We start from the raw sequence: 13,477 nt of genomic DNA on the forward strand, positions 1-13,477 counted from the left end.
AATATGGACACAGATAAATACTATGAGGGAATGTAATTTGGAGGGTGTCTGACTGGCAGAAGGTTTATTTTTCACAGACTGATCCCAAACAGACTGGCAATGCAGAAAAAGCATACTTAGATAGAAAAACACACAGAGGAGCATGGACCGGGCTAGCCAATGTTCAATAATGATGACCTCAACATTAGTGAATAGTCAACTACCTCACTTTTTGTTCAACAATAAACAACCTATAACAATCCTTTTTTGATCCTTTTAATTATAATTCAGGTAGTGTGGGATCATCTTGAGAATATATATAATATGTATAATGATGAAGTAAAATAGAATATCACAAAACATTAGTTAAACTAATGTTAGGTAAAAATAAAAAAAAGTAAAATAAATATAAATTTGAATGTAAAGTAATATAGCTCACGCATAATCAGGGTACGGGGTTTTCGTGCAGTACCACCTTTGAACGCAAGGTGGCAGACACGACCATGTGGAAAAAGCCAGTGCGGTCTGTGACGTCACAGTGAAAACGACCACATCCTCCACGCGTTCCTGCTGCCAGGGGCTAAAAAGCAAGCGTCCTGTCTGTGTGAACGACTGAGCAGTGCCGGATGGATCGTCCCCACCACAGCTGACATTTTCACTCCCTGTATTTGACGTCGCGGTTCGTGTCGGAGCCACGGGAATTGAATTGTTGACAGGAATTGACGTCAAGCCTGATTTTCTGTCCCTAACAGTGGCACCCGGTAAGCTAACTCTCCAGGCTAATCTAAAACCAGCTAATATACCTGACTCCAGGTTATCAGACCACTAAGATGAAACGTCTGCTCAGTTTTATTGATGAACACAGGGTAGTGTGTCCGTGTTTATTCAGCGTAAGCATTTAAGACCATAGCTAAATAATCAATTGTTTTTTAGTGTAGAAGCTAACATTATAAAGGTAGATAAGTAATCTTCAAGCTTTTTAACTCATTCAGTTTTGGGTTTAGTGTTCTCCACGATAATCCATAGATTTGCCTTTGAGAGAAATAAAGGAGTGCAGACAGGTGAGACTCACCCAGGTGTCTGTAGAAATCTGCCAATAAAAAAAAAAAGAGTCCCTTTAATGTATGCATGTAACATCTGTTTTCTGGCACACATTAAATCTCATTTTGGTCACTGGAAGTCGGCACTGTTACTCAGTACTACTACTGCTTCTAATTTTTACTCAACTTATATTCAGCTGTATTGCATAGGATGAGTTAATTGTTAATTTATCTTTTATTGCTCACACTGACAGTTGCTTAAACCTGTAAAGTCCACTGCCTCGTCAGTCGTTTAGGGTCGCTTGTAGTTTATAGGTCACATTATGAAATGTTATAGTTTATATTACAGTCTGCAGAAAGTTAAAAGTAACAATGATTAGGAGTATTGTGAATGAGATTGGAGCCTTTACAAGTATCTCAAAGGCCCTTTATTTTAATTGTTAACTTTACAATTCAGTTTAGTGTTTTATTTAGTTGTATTTCATTTTATTACTTTCAGTGTTATTGTTGTAAAATAACTACAGTGTGTGTGCATACAGACACTATGATTTGGAGATATGAGCACAGAGGGGTGTACTACAAACATGGTTTAACACAGCCAGCCTTTCTTTGCATTAGCTGGTGTGACCAAACCTAAAACCACATTTGAGGATAAAAGATATCAAATTCTTTGTTAAGCTGACTTTCTGCTTCAGGCTCTGTGGGCTTTCACATATAAAGGGGCATGTCGCATATGTCATACGATTCTTCTTCCACACCAAATGATCCCCATGAGTGCTGCCAACTGCAGAGACGTTATAAGATGAAAGTAAAATCCAGTAAAATAAACATTTTAATTCAAGTTAATTGTTTGATCGCTGAGTTCGCTCTCACTGCTGCTCCTTAGAAACCTTATCTCTAAGCTTACAGCTGCACATTACAGCTCTGAAAATGTCCTTACTTTGCAAAATAAAATGTTACACATCTACCCAGTATCATTGATACACAGTTTAGATTTTGCAGACTGTGTTTGATTTTTTTTATTTATTTTTTGCTCCAGATATATTTTTAATATTACCTTGGGCAGGTTAGCTATAAGTTTGTATGTATAAGTATATTTGAAAGCAGCATGGCTGACGTGTTCGTTTGCTGCTAGAGGCTCGTTGGCCTAGGGGTCTGCTTCTTGCTTTGGGTGTGCGAGGTCCTGGGTTCACATCCTAGATGGCATTAAGTCCATATTTTTGTATTATTTTAACAATGTAATGCAAGCAGGTCAAGATATACATTAATAATTTTTTAAAGCAATGATGTGAAATTTGTTTGGTGCTGAACTTTGTAAAATAAAAAAGCATGGCAGCTTTTCCTTTGACAGCTCTCTCTCTGTGCGTGCACCACCTACACAAACATGTTGTGCGTGCAGTGGAGCCAACACTAGACATGTGAAGGGAAATACTATTAATAGAGTTTGGATTGCAGGTGAGAAATGAGCAAAGATCTGATCTGAAAAGATGTGCCTGTTGTCACTGATGCATGATCTGGCTTTTTTCAGTCAGGATTAGACTGACATCTGTCCTCCTCCTGCCATCAGTGGTGCATTTTTGATATGAAATTGGGACGGGTGAGATGTTTCACTGCTTTCACAGGCCCGTTGGGTGATGTGTATGCGCTTTACTTTGTGTGCTAAAGGCCCTGGATTCATATTTTGTTTGTTCCACGCCTGTATGATAGCACATAATAATGTGCTATCATACATACTTTATATGTGCATTATCTTCAAGCACCTCAAGCTTTACAGTTCTATACAACAAGATGCTTTACTTTATGTGTGAGTCTGCCGTTTTCAAAGGCTTTTCTGACTGCTATCATGGCTTGCTTGTTTCTTCAAGCATTTAACTTGTCCCAGGTCATGGTTTCCTTTCACTAATGGATTTCAAAAAATTGCGTAAAAAGTGCACGCAACAACAAAAACACTATAATTCAGAAACACGGTTTGCCGATCTGTTCAGCTGTTCGTGGCACTTCCTATGTTGAAATAAACGTCATCGTGTTATCAGAACAAACTATCACGTGTCAGCCATTCTTTGCAAAACCCAAATTTTACATCATTTTTGCAGGAAATGTAGTTTATTTTCCCCCTCGGGGCCTTTTAAATGCCCACTGGTGCTACTGAAAGAACTATACAGTTTCTGTATAATTCCAGGAACACTTAGAACTTTGACCTGTTGAAAATGGTTTATTTTGATGCACATGCTGCATTTTGCAAATTGTGCACAATATTTATTTTTGTTTTTGCTGCAGTTTTTAAAAATGAGCTTATCTCAGAAATTATGAAGACACTTAAAATAAACTTCCTGTGGTTGGAAACTATTTTGGATAATGTTTTTGCATTTATAGATTTAAAGGATATCTTTCACATTTCTGTAACTAGAAAAACGATTTTCAGTTTCTTTTGTAGTATTTGCACTTTTTAGCAATTTATGTAGTTACTAGAGGGTGCAACGATACACAAGATTCACGGTTGGTTCGATACTTTGGTGTCACGGTTCAATATTTTTTCGATACAAAGAAAATGTTCATGCTTTTTTAATTTGTCATTTATTAAAATTATAAATATATATTTTAACTCAAACGTACAGTTTTTAAATTTAATGTTGCTGAAACAACAAAGTAATAAAATACTAAATCTGATCGAGAAATCACTCATCTTTGGAAAAGAGAGTTTATTACAGAGAAATGGCTCTTTCCTAAATAAAAACTATACTATAGCTTCTTCTGGGCTATATTCTCAGCAGCATATTAAACATATCAGGTCCCCATAAGGAGAATCAGGTGCTAACGGCTGTCTAAATGACTCGGGTAAAGTTTGTAGCATGCGTGCTTGTTGTTTTTGTCTGCTTCCACTTGTCTTTGCACTAGGATGATGTCGGAGTAAATGTGCAGTCATATTCGTTGTGTTCCCACTAGTGCTGTCAGCGTTAATCTGAAATGACGTTAACGCCACAACAAGGCAAATCTCCGTTAACGAGCTACCGTGGATCGCCCCGTGCTTGGGGCTGGACGGCGTCAACATGTTAACAAGCTAACTGCGCTAACGCACTAGTTCCCACCAATTGAGCATTGCGTGGCACATCCAACATACTGTTTTACTTTTGTCCATGACGCGCTTACCTTCAGGGTCATGCTTCATATGCAGACCAAGATAGTTCCAAACGCCAGATCTGAATGAGGGTGGGGGAGGTTCAATTTCGGGTAGCGTTGAGGCAGTTGCCATGTTGCAACGAGCTTAGCTTCTGTCTTGCTAGCTTGCGCTGCGCTCAGTGGATCTGCGTTCGACTAGTGCAGCCTAGGCGGAGTAGTCGAACGCAGATCCACTGAGCGCTCAACACAGACAGCATCGTCAGAAGAAAAGTATGGGCTCAAAATGTGGTCATAAATATTTTGTACTTGTAAATCAGTTTTGTGTGTGTGTGTGTGTGTGTGTGTGTGTGTGTGTAAAAAGAAACAAACTCTTGTAGAGGACATAAAGTCAGAGGTAGAAAAGACAAGGAGCAGGTGCATCTAGTACAGGTAGAGCTGCTGCAAAAACCCACAGAGCCCAGCAGCCAGCGCAACAAATTCTGGATCCTTTGCTTTTAGTTAGCAGTTAGCATTAGCAGCACATCCTGCATCCAATGTGAAAGGACTTTTATGCTGCGCACTGTGACTCACAGCAATGGTCCCGGGTCAGCCCTGACTTTGTGTTAAACTAATCCTAAAGTAATAATGGTATTTCTAACCACCGATATACCACAACTTTATCCTTTCAACAATCCTTTCAACAGCTGCTGAAAGTAAGGGGACCTAGCTGCTATCGGATATTTATATAGAGATCCTCCAGCTTCAAACTGTATTACCCTTCAAGGACCTGCAGTTCAAAAAAAGCGCCCCTCCGACAGCCAAACCCATCTGTTCTCTGATTGGATTATTACATTTGTGATTGACATGACATTGACCAATCAGATGAAAGGAAGAAAAATAGGGTCAAAATTCGTACTTGTAACTTGCAGGTTTTTTTTTTTTTTTTTTTTTTTTGGCTAAGTCCACACTCAAATCTTTTTTACGCACACACAAATCTTTTTACGCAATCTTTTACGCACACACAAATCTTTTTTTACACATACTAAACTGATTTACAAGTACAAAATATTTATGACCACATTTTGAGCCCATAGTGAAAAGCTGATAAAATAAATAAAATTTTTTGTATTGTTCGATACATATGCGTACTGAACCAAAAGCACTGTATCGAACGGTTCAATATCGATACGAGTATTGTTGCACCCCTAGTAGTTACTATGGACTTAATGCATACCTATTATTAAAATTTGGGATATAATGGTTGTATTGATGCATAGTAACTTGAAATACTCCAAAAAAAGGCTCTACAGCATTTGGATCAGAGCTTCAGTAAGAAATGCAGATTCTTTGAAACAACTTTATTCATGTTGGCTGCAGTCTAAAAATAAAGTTACTGCGCTTTATACAGAAGAATAACAATAACAAAAAAAAAAACAAAACCCAAAGTGACTTGAGCAAGATTTTGTCTGCTAGAGGTTCTGAATGATTTTTGATCGATTACCCAGCCATAGCATGCAGCATATTTACAGTCTGGTTTAGAAATGCTTTTGGCCTCTATGAATAGTTTCCTTCTTCATAACAGCTCTGAGAAGGCTGATTATTATTATTTTTTTTGGTCTTTTACTTTGTTCATCTGGATGATTCTTCAGAGCTCTGTCCACATTAATTGACACGTCCTGACCAGGCCTCACTACTCTGAGTCATTAAACTGGATCATGCATGTGCTGTTGTTACCTGTGGGAGTGTTTTTAATCTAATTTTAGGGCTTACTGTGTAATCCATGACGTCCGTGCTCAAGGTTTAGTGATGAAATTCTAGTATTTTGTTAGTTTTAGCTCTCATTAGCTGTGCCTGTGTTTCACCCATACAGTTTTGCCCCAGTGTTTGCAAATAACTTAGGTGTCCAACTCCAGGCCTCGAGGGCCGGCGTCCTGCAGGTTTTAGATATCACCATCGCTGTAACTTTGTGCTGAACATTGGCGGGGTTAAGATCTCTGTCTAAATAAATAAATAAATCTGGGTATATTCCCAGATGATTAAACATGAAACGATTTTGCTGGTAATAACTGAAAAGAGTAAAGATAATCAATAACCTCTTTATGCAAGATAATTCATAATTTTATTGGGAGGGTTATATTGATTGGGTCTGATTATTGGGGGGGGGGGGGTGATAACCCCCCTAACCCACCTGTAAATTTTGCCCCTGGATATCACCCTGGGTCAACACACCTGAATCAAATGACCAGTTCATTACCAGCCTCTGGAGAACTTCAAGACATGTTGAGGAGGTCATTTAACCATTTAAATCAGCTGTGATGGATCTAAAACCTGCAGGACACCGGCCCTTGAGGCCTGGAGTTCCCCGCCCCTGGTAGGGAGTATGATTCTCTGCATGAGGTCCCAGGTTCAAATCCTGGACCAGCTCTTTGTCTATAAGTGTGTTTGTGGTAAATGATTTGATTTCTGTAAACACCCCAAGCTGTACAATATTCAGTCGTCCTCTCAGCAATTACTTTATTGACATGTTTCATACAAGATCATTTCCAAGAGCTCGTTTTCATGTGCTTGTTTTATCTGGTTTTTGTGCTGATTTCAGTTACATATAGTTAGAGTCAATGATCTGTAGTTTAATTAGATTTTTTTTTTTTTTTTTTTTTTTTTTTTTAATTTGTACCTCACTCAGTTCATTTTTATTATTATTTTTAATCAGTGCATTTCCCAAACATGGATTTAACCTACTTGAAAAAATTTTTATGGTCTAAGACTGGATTTAATCCACGTCATGTTTAACTTACTCTTGATAAAAAAACTCTACCTTAACTAATTTGATGGCTGCAGTTTATCTTTAATGTTCTCTTAAAGTAAAAAGGAAACAGTAACCCACCACTTAAAATGTGTGTAACTTCCTTCAGTGCACGTGCTCTGTGGCTTTCTGTGTCTGGATTCCTGCCCTGGGTAAGAGAGATGGGGTCTGAGTCAGTCCGGGTCACGTCGAAACCCTTTAATTTTATGGTTGGTGGTCGTTTGGAGTGTAGTCAGGATGAGTGGAGCACAATAACAATGTGTTTGGTGAACCAAAACAGTGCCCACAGCTATCACTCTATCATCTAATGACGGCTTTGGTTGATGATAACTGCACGAGAACCAAGCGAAACAGTAATTAGGGGTTGATGAAGGCATGCGCAGCCTCACCTGGTCTTCCCTGTGGTTGTATATAAAGTGGCCTGAGAGGACAGAGTGCAGATGTGAGAGGACGGACGAGATGTGAGGTGCAAACTGCTGGAAATTGCAAAGGATCTGTTCAAAAGCAGTCTCCATTCATAGAAAAGGTAGGATGAAATGCATGCTCTGTAGTCAGCATGAGTCTGCAGAGAAAGCCTGTTGAAACCAGATCAGAGATCTGAGAGCTTGTTTATGTTTTTAGATTTATCACAAGTCTGATAAGTACAGTTATTGGACTAATAAGGGTGACTGAGATTGAATGTAATTTTGCTATTTAGTGACACAACCCTCCTTATTTGTCCAGGTTTGGGACTGGCAGTCGTTACTTTTGTTATTTAAAGACCTAAATATTGATTTTATGGAAACACACATGGCATGGCAGCATTTAATACTAAGTGTTCTTATCATCATTTTGTTGGGCAACATGAATGAAATCACTGCCTGTTAATCATTGAAATCTCTAAAAAAAACTATCTCTGCACGATCTCTTCGACTTCAGAGTGCAGAGTTTTATCTTTCCCCGAAGAGCATCGGTAAGAAATACGGATTCTTAGAAGCAACTTTATTTGTTCTGGCTGCAATATAAAAATAACTTTATTGCTCTGTAAGCCTCTATATATGATCCTAAAACAGAGCACTGTGTTTTTGTTTTTGTTTTTTGTTTTTTTGTTTTTTTTTAGTTGTTTTTTTTACCTTATGTCAGTTTTTCAAATAGATCAAGCCTAAGTTTGAATTCATTTTTAAAATTCTTTTTTATATTTATCCTTTATTATCAGAGTTTAAACGCCTGAACATAGTTAAGCGTTTGTCATTCGCTGGTACGTCAGGTGTTAATGACAGAGCTGTGATACTGATGAATGTGTTCTCGTCCACAGACGGCATTTATGGCAGCTTTACCTGCTTCACACTGGCCAAAGTTTTATTTCTCCTTGTAAAATCTCCCTTCAGTAGACCTACCCCAGTTTGTGATCAGTAATATAACACCAACGCCATCCCTTTCATGTGAACGTGTTAATATCTAGCCTGATAAACGCTGTGTTGACTTATTACTTCTCTGTACAGATTTGTGATCTTCCCCAGCTGAAAGTAAGGATAAGAATTGTTACGAATGACTGCAATAATGCTGTTTGATTTTATTTTTGGAAAGACACAAAGTACATCTTACTTAATCTTACAGTTTCAGGCGCCTCTTTTATTCACTGCTTTGTTTGGTTTAATTCCCCTGTGCTCTTCTTTCGTTTCGTTTTGTTACGAAATTCCACTTTTCTTCTTCTTTTTTTGTTACACCTACTTGTTTCTTGAGATCTGCCTCTTCAGACTACCCTTTTAAAACTTTCTGGTGCCAAATGACGACATCTATGCTCCTTGTACGGAGCCTCATGGTGCCGGCTTATTTAAAAAGGCGAAATGCGAGCAGAAAGTTTCTTTCTGTGCTTTTATGATGGATGGTTTAGTTTGTGGATTAGCTCATCAGTATGCATCACCCTAATTACTCACAAATTTATTAAAAGGATGCGTGGGTTTGGAGTGGTCATGGTTTGTTTGGTTAAACTAATCCATGGAAAGCAGTTATTCATGTTGTTTTTGAGGCCGGTGGTAAAGTGTCAGCCAGAAGTCCTGTGAGACCTGTAACCCACCGCTGACTTCATTTCTGCCTTGTCAGCACACGAAGTTGGTGATGACGAGGGAAACTGGTCATCGAGCGGTGTTTACACGTGGGTGCAGTAGCCGTGAGATGTGACCGTAGTGCAGAAAACACTGGTAATAATGGTTAATCACCACAAGTGCTCTGATACCGCGGTGACCTCAGCCTGCGAGTTCACGGCTTTCTCTGGCTGCAGTATTCTCATGCTTGCTCGTGGATGGCTACCTGATCTGTAACGGAAACCCGATTTGTCTTGTGTGTCCTTCCTGTCAGCGCTTCAGTTTGACGGGATTCATTTTCATGCCAGTGTTAGATTAGATTTCCTCTTCATTGGTACTTCATATTATAGAGAAATATAATCATTGTATTTATACTTATTGGTATTTAAATGGTGTATTTAAATGCCAGTTACACTTATTTTGAAAATGGGAACAAATCTTCAAGAATACATACTAATAAAAAAAAAAAAAATGTATCACTGAAATGATAAGTGAACATTATATGTTTACTTATTTGGGGGGTTGGGTATGGATCAGGGAGAGATTATCCTGTCATGATGGGAGACTAAAAAGACAAAGTCAGACAAACGGGTGACGTCTTGAGACATCCGAGGTCCTCTGCGTGCTGTCGGGATTGGTGACTAAGCTTTTTCCCTCCTTCACCCCGCTGCTGCCAGCTCCCATGTAATCATCATGCTTTCCATCCATGGCCTTCACCATCATGTTGAAGAGCTCACGTCTGTGCTGCAGACTGCCAGTCTCGTCCGCCAGCCTTTATCTTATCTGTGCACACACACACACCACTAAAACGGACATGGTGACATGAGCGTGACCCAACATTCGGGGCACTCGTTTTGATTGGACCTCAGCCATCTGCCAGTGAGGAATGTTTCTGCTCCTTCACTGTTTATCATAGCTCGACTTTTTGGAGCTGCGCATCCTCCAGACGCTGAGATGCATGTGTATATTTAGTGTGTGTAACCTGGAGATTATCCCAGGCAGGTTTCTAACACTGCAATAATGGTGCTCGTGTTGATATTGACATTTGATAGTTGACGATTTATGTCATCGACTGACTGCAAACATCCTTGTTGCATGTGTGTGGTGCATGCATGTGTGTGTGAGCGTGTATTTATATCATTGTGGGGACCAAAAATTGGAAGCTTACTATACTTGTGGGGACCCGCAGCACTTACGGGGACCTAAATCAGGGTCCCTGCAAGTTTGAAGGCATTTCTGAGACTCATAATGTGGTTTTAGTGTAAGGGCTACAGTTAGGTTATGGTTAGGTATATTAGGGTTAGGCATTCATTTTTGATGGTTAGGGCAAGAGGCTAGGGTAAGCATTATGCCAATTAGATGTCCTCGCAAGATGTGAATACCCGACATGTTGTGTTTGTGTTAAGGAAGATTACATGGCTGGTTCTTAAGTTTCAACATATTAATTGAGGGTTAAAGCCTTTCTTCCTGTGTTTGTTGGATGGTTCATGTGTAACGTAGCAGCAGAGCTTCTTGGTTGGTGTCTGCCCATTTTCTTTGGTTTTAGAGGAATTAACACATACATGTTGGGAAACGTTTGAGTCAGACTTGTTAGGCTGCAAAAAGAACCAGAAAACTGTAATATACTGTCCTGTAGAAAATGCGTCTTGGCTTTTCCCCTCAGTACTGGTCTCTTTAAAATGTTCTCCCCTTCTTCTAGACAAACATTTGTCTCGAACATGCCCGTGAATGCGTTTCACCTTTGTGCTTTCACTCTCTAATATAGGCTGACACACCTTGACTCTCTTCTAAAAAATAAATGCACAAGATGAGAGAGAGATCAGTTTACTTCTGGCAGCTTTCCTGGGTTTTCACAGGGACCACTAACAGCAGTTAAACCACAAGGTGAAGCTTCAAAACAGCTGGCTGTTACTTCATTCTTAAGATTAGAGGTACTTAAGACCTTTTTATTTAACCAAGCAAATCCTGTTAATATGAGGATGTTTGGCTAAGGCAGTGGGATTATAAAAAGAAATAAAATATCTGCTAGGCTTCTGTCAACTACCTAACACAAACAGTCTGTCTTCACTTATATGGACCAGTCATACTTATGTGACCTCCCAAAGACCAGTTTTGACCCATGAAATATGCTGCACCACTTCTATTTTGCACATCAGCGTGCTCAGTTTTAAGCCTTTCTCACAAATAGACTCTACAGATTGCACAACATAGTGTCCACCACACTCTCCCACTGCCTACTGCAGGAAAACCTCAGCTTTAAAAAGTTAGAAGGAGCAAGTATTTGTTGTATTAATTTTAGCTTGACTAATTTATTTTAGTACCATTGTTTACTCTCAGCTTCCCCGTGTGCCTGAACATTAGCAGCCAGCAGGAAAGAGGCCAAGGTTCAGAGCTCCTGCAACTTTAAGGAGGATTGTGCAACAGAGACTTGCAGGGAAGAAAGTTTGAAAAAGTGGTACCTAAAGATGCTTTTGAAGTTTTATTCTGTTTCTCTCCTCCACCAACTCCAGAATAAGGCCTCATTAGGCCAAGTGGAGGGGAAAATGTGGGAGAGAGGGTGTAATTCACTCGGGAGAAGAGGAGAGTCTTCTCTTTGCCTCCTCAGATCAGAGACCTTTGGAGAGAGACGTAAAGACGATGCCTGAACTCAAATTGGTTAGTCAACTTTCCCCAGATAAAATAAAACATACTTTTTCAGGTAAGGCTGCATTTTTCCAAAACATCAGTGATGTTTGGAAGTGAGAAATTTCAAAGTGAATCATCCTGATCACTTGCTTGCACGTCAGCCTGCTTTTTCTTAATTAATCTTTTTCAGCGCTGTTTAACGCTTCAGTTTTAAGTAACTGCATAGGTGTCAACAAGAAACACTTCAGTTGCAGAAAAGAAATATTCAGGGTTCGGCTCAGTTCTTGACTTTGTGGCCCGAGTGTCAGACAGGAAGAGGACGAATCGATGGATAAGAGAACACACGGTAGATTTGAGCTGGCAGCTGCCATTTCAGGTTTCTTTTTAGTCCTCATGTCTTTTTGTCTGCCTCTCCCTATTTGTTTCCTCCTAACCAGTGACTTGTAACCTTCATTTTATCTGTCTCCCTCTCTTCCACAGCCCGCTGCACTCCTGAGGACCCTGCTGCCCTCTCCAGACTCACATTTCTCCCTCCCCACATCTATCTCAGCTCCCAAGTTACCCGTGAGCATTACTCAGCAGGCTGGGAGCCTCAGGGCAGACCGACTGAAACAGCCTCTTTACTCACCGGCTATCATTACGCACCTCTGTAGGAAAAGGTGAGCGCTTCTTTACAACAAAATGAATGGCTGTGTTTATTCAGCCCAGCTTTGCTTGTAGACCTGCAGGGTGCACAGACATGAATAGAGACTCTGTTACAACAGTGGACCCTATGTGGACATGATCCTATGTGATTGGACTGTCAGAGTTTAAAAAAGTGGAAATCATAAGGGTTTTATATAGTCGAAACACACAGTGTTGGATAAATCCCACCAACACCGATTGAGTAAAGTGAAACACCAGTAAATCCTATTTCCGGTCGACAGACGGCACATTGGTTGAGATCGTCAGTGATAATCTGTGTGCTATAATTTCCTGTAATTGTCTGTAATTGGGGACTGTGTTTATTCCACTGTTTCCTGTTCTCAGCTTGTGCTTCGTGCTACAAAAGCTCTTTGTGTCACCTTGTGTGTTTGGTGTTTAATTAGAAGTTCACAGCTTTGCTTCAAGCAGCAGTTATTTTGTATATTATAGTGTTTTGGTTCCAGTGTTTCTCCTGCTTTGGATGAGGCTCTGTTACAAGCTCCCAAAATCTTTCAGTTGTCATAATTCAGAAGAGAATCAATCTTGGGCTCAGGAAGACTTCAGTGTGGACATTAAACTTAGGGTCAGGACTTTTTCATAGTGAGCAATCCAAACCACACAGCAGCATATTATTGTTGTAGATCGAGTAATACAATAAAAATTAAAGTAATGTCCACGCTGTAGACTGCGCCACTGTTTTCCTCCTCTGACACACGAGCAGAAATCGGCTGATTGTGCCCAGAGTATGGATAGCCAGGCAGACTAACCATTCCAAGGAATTGGACTACTGGGTTCTCAATTCCCATCCCTACTGACGAGTCTCCCAGTACCTGTTGCCACAATGCTTCACCTTAGTAATGCTATTAGCCCGGTAATGAGCAGTGCCTGGTTCCCTCCAGACATGATGCCTGGATTCAGGCCAAAGAGTGCAATCTTTGTTTCATCAGAGTAAAGAATTGTTTCTCATGGTCCGAGAGTCCTTCAGGTGCCTTTTGACAAACTCCGGGCAGGCTGTGATGTGGCCTCCCCGATGAAGGCCCGTCTACCTCGATCGCTCAGATTGGCCGGGATTAATAAGATAAACATGAGAAACATCAACCCATATATCACTGTTAGCGTGCTTGTTTTCTATCAGAAAATTGTCAGTATGCGTCACAATTACTACTACTAACTGTGTTCTGTTACGT

General features: G+C 40.0%; 1 protein-coding gene across 3 annotated transcripts in view; it reads left to right on the forward strand.

Annotated features, from left to right (window-relative positions):
* The first annotated feature begins 515 nt into the window (after positions 1-515).
* Positions 516-13,477, forward strand: part of slc39a14 (solute carrier family 39 member 14) — a 30,136-nt gene continuing 17,174 nt past the window's right edge. The window contains exons 1-2 of one of the 3 annotated variants that reach the window (XM_040003458.1): positions 516-740; positions 12,087-12,265. The gene's annotated coding sequence lies outside the window, so the exon portion shown is untranslated. Of the gene's footprint in view, positions 741-6,875; positions 7,445-12,086; positions 12,266-13,477 lie in introns of those variants that run through there. The other 2 variants (XM_040003457.1, XM_040003459.1) reach the window with 2 other exon arrangements.

The sequence above is a fragment of the Simochromis diagramma genome, unplaced genomic scaffold (genome assembly GCF_900408965.1).
Source record: "Simochromis diagramma unplaced genomic scaffold, fSimDia1.1 OVJJ01000583.1, whole genome shotgun sequence".
Taxonomy (NCBI): Eukaryota; Metazoa; Chordata; class Actinopteri; order Cichliformes; family Cichlidae; genus Simochromis; species Simochromis diagramma.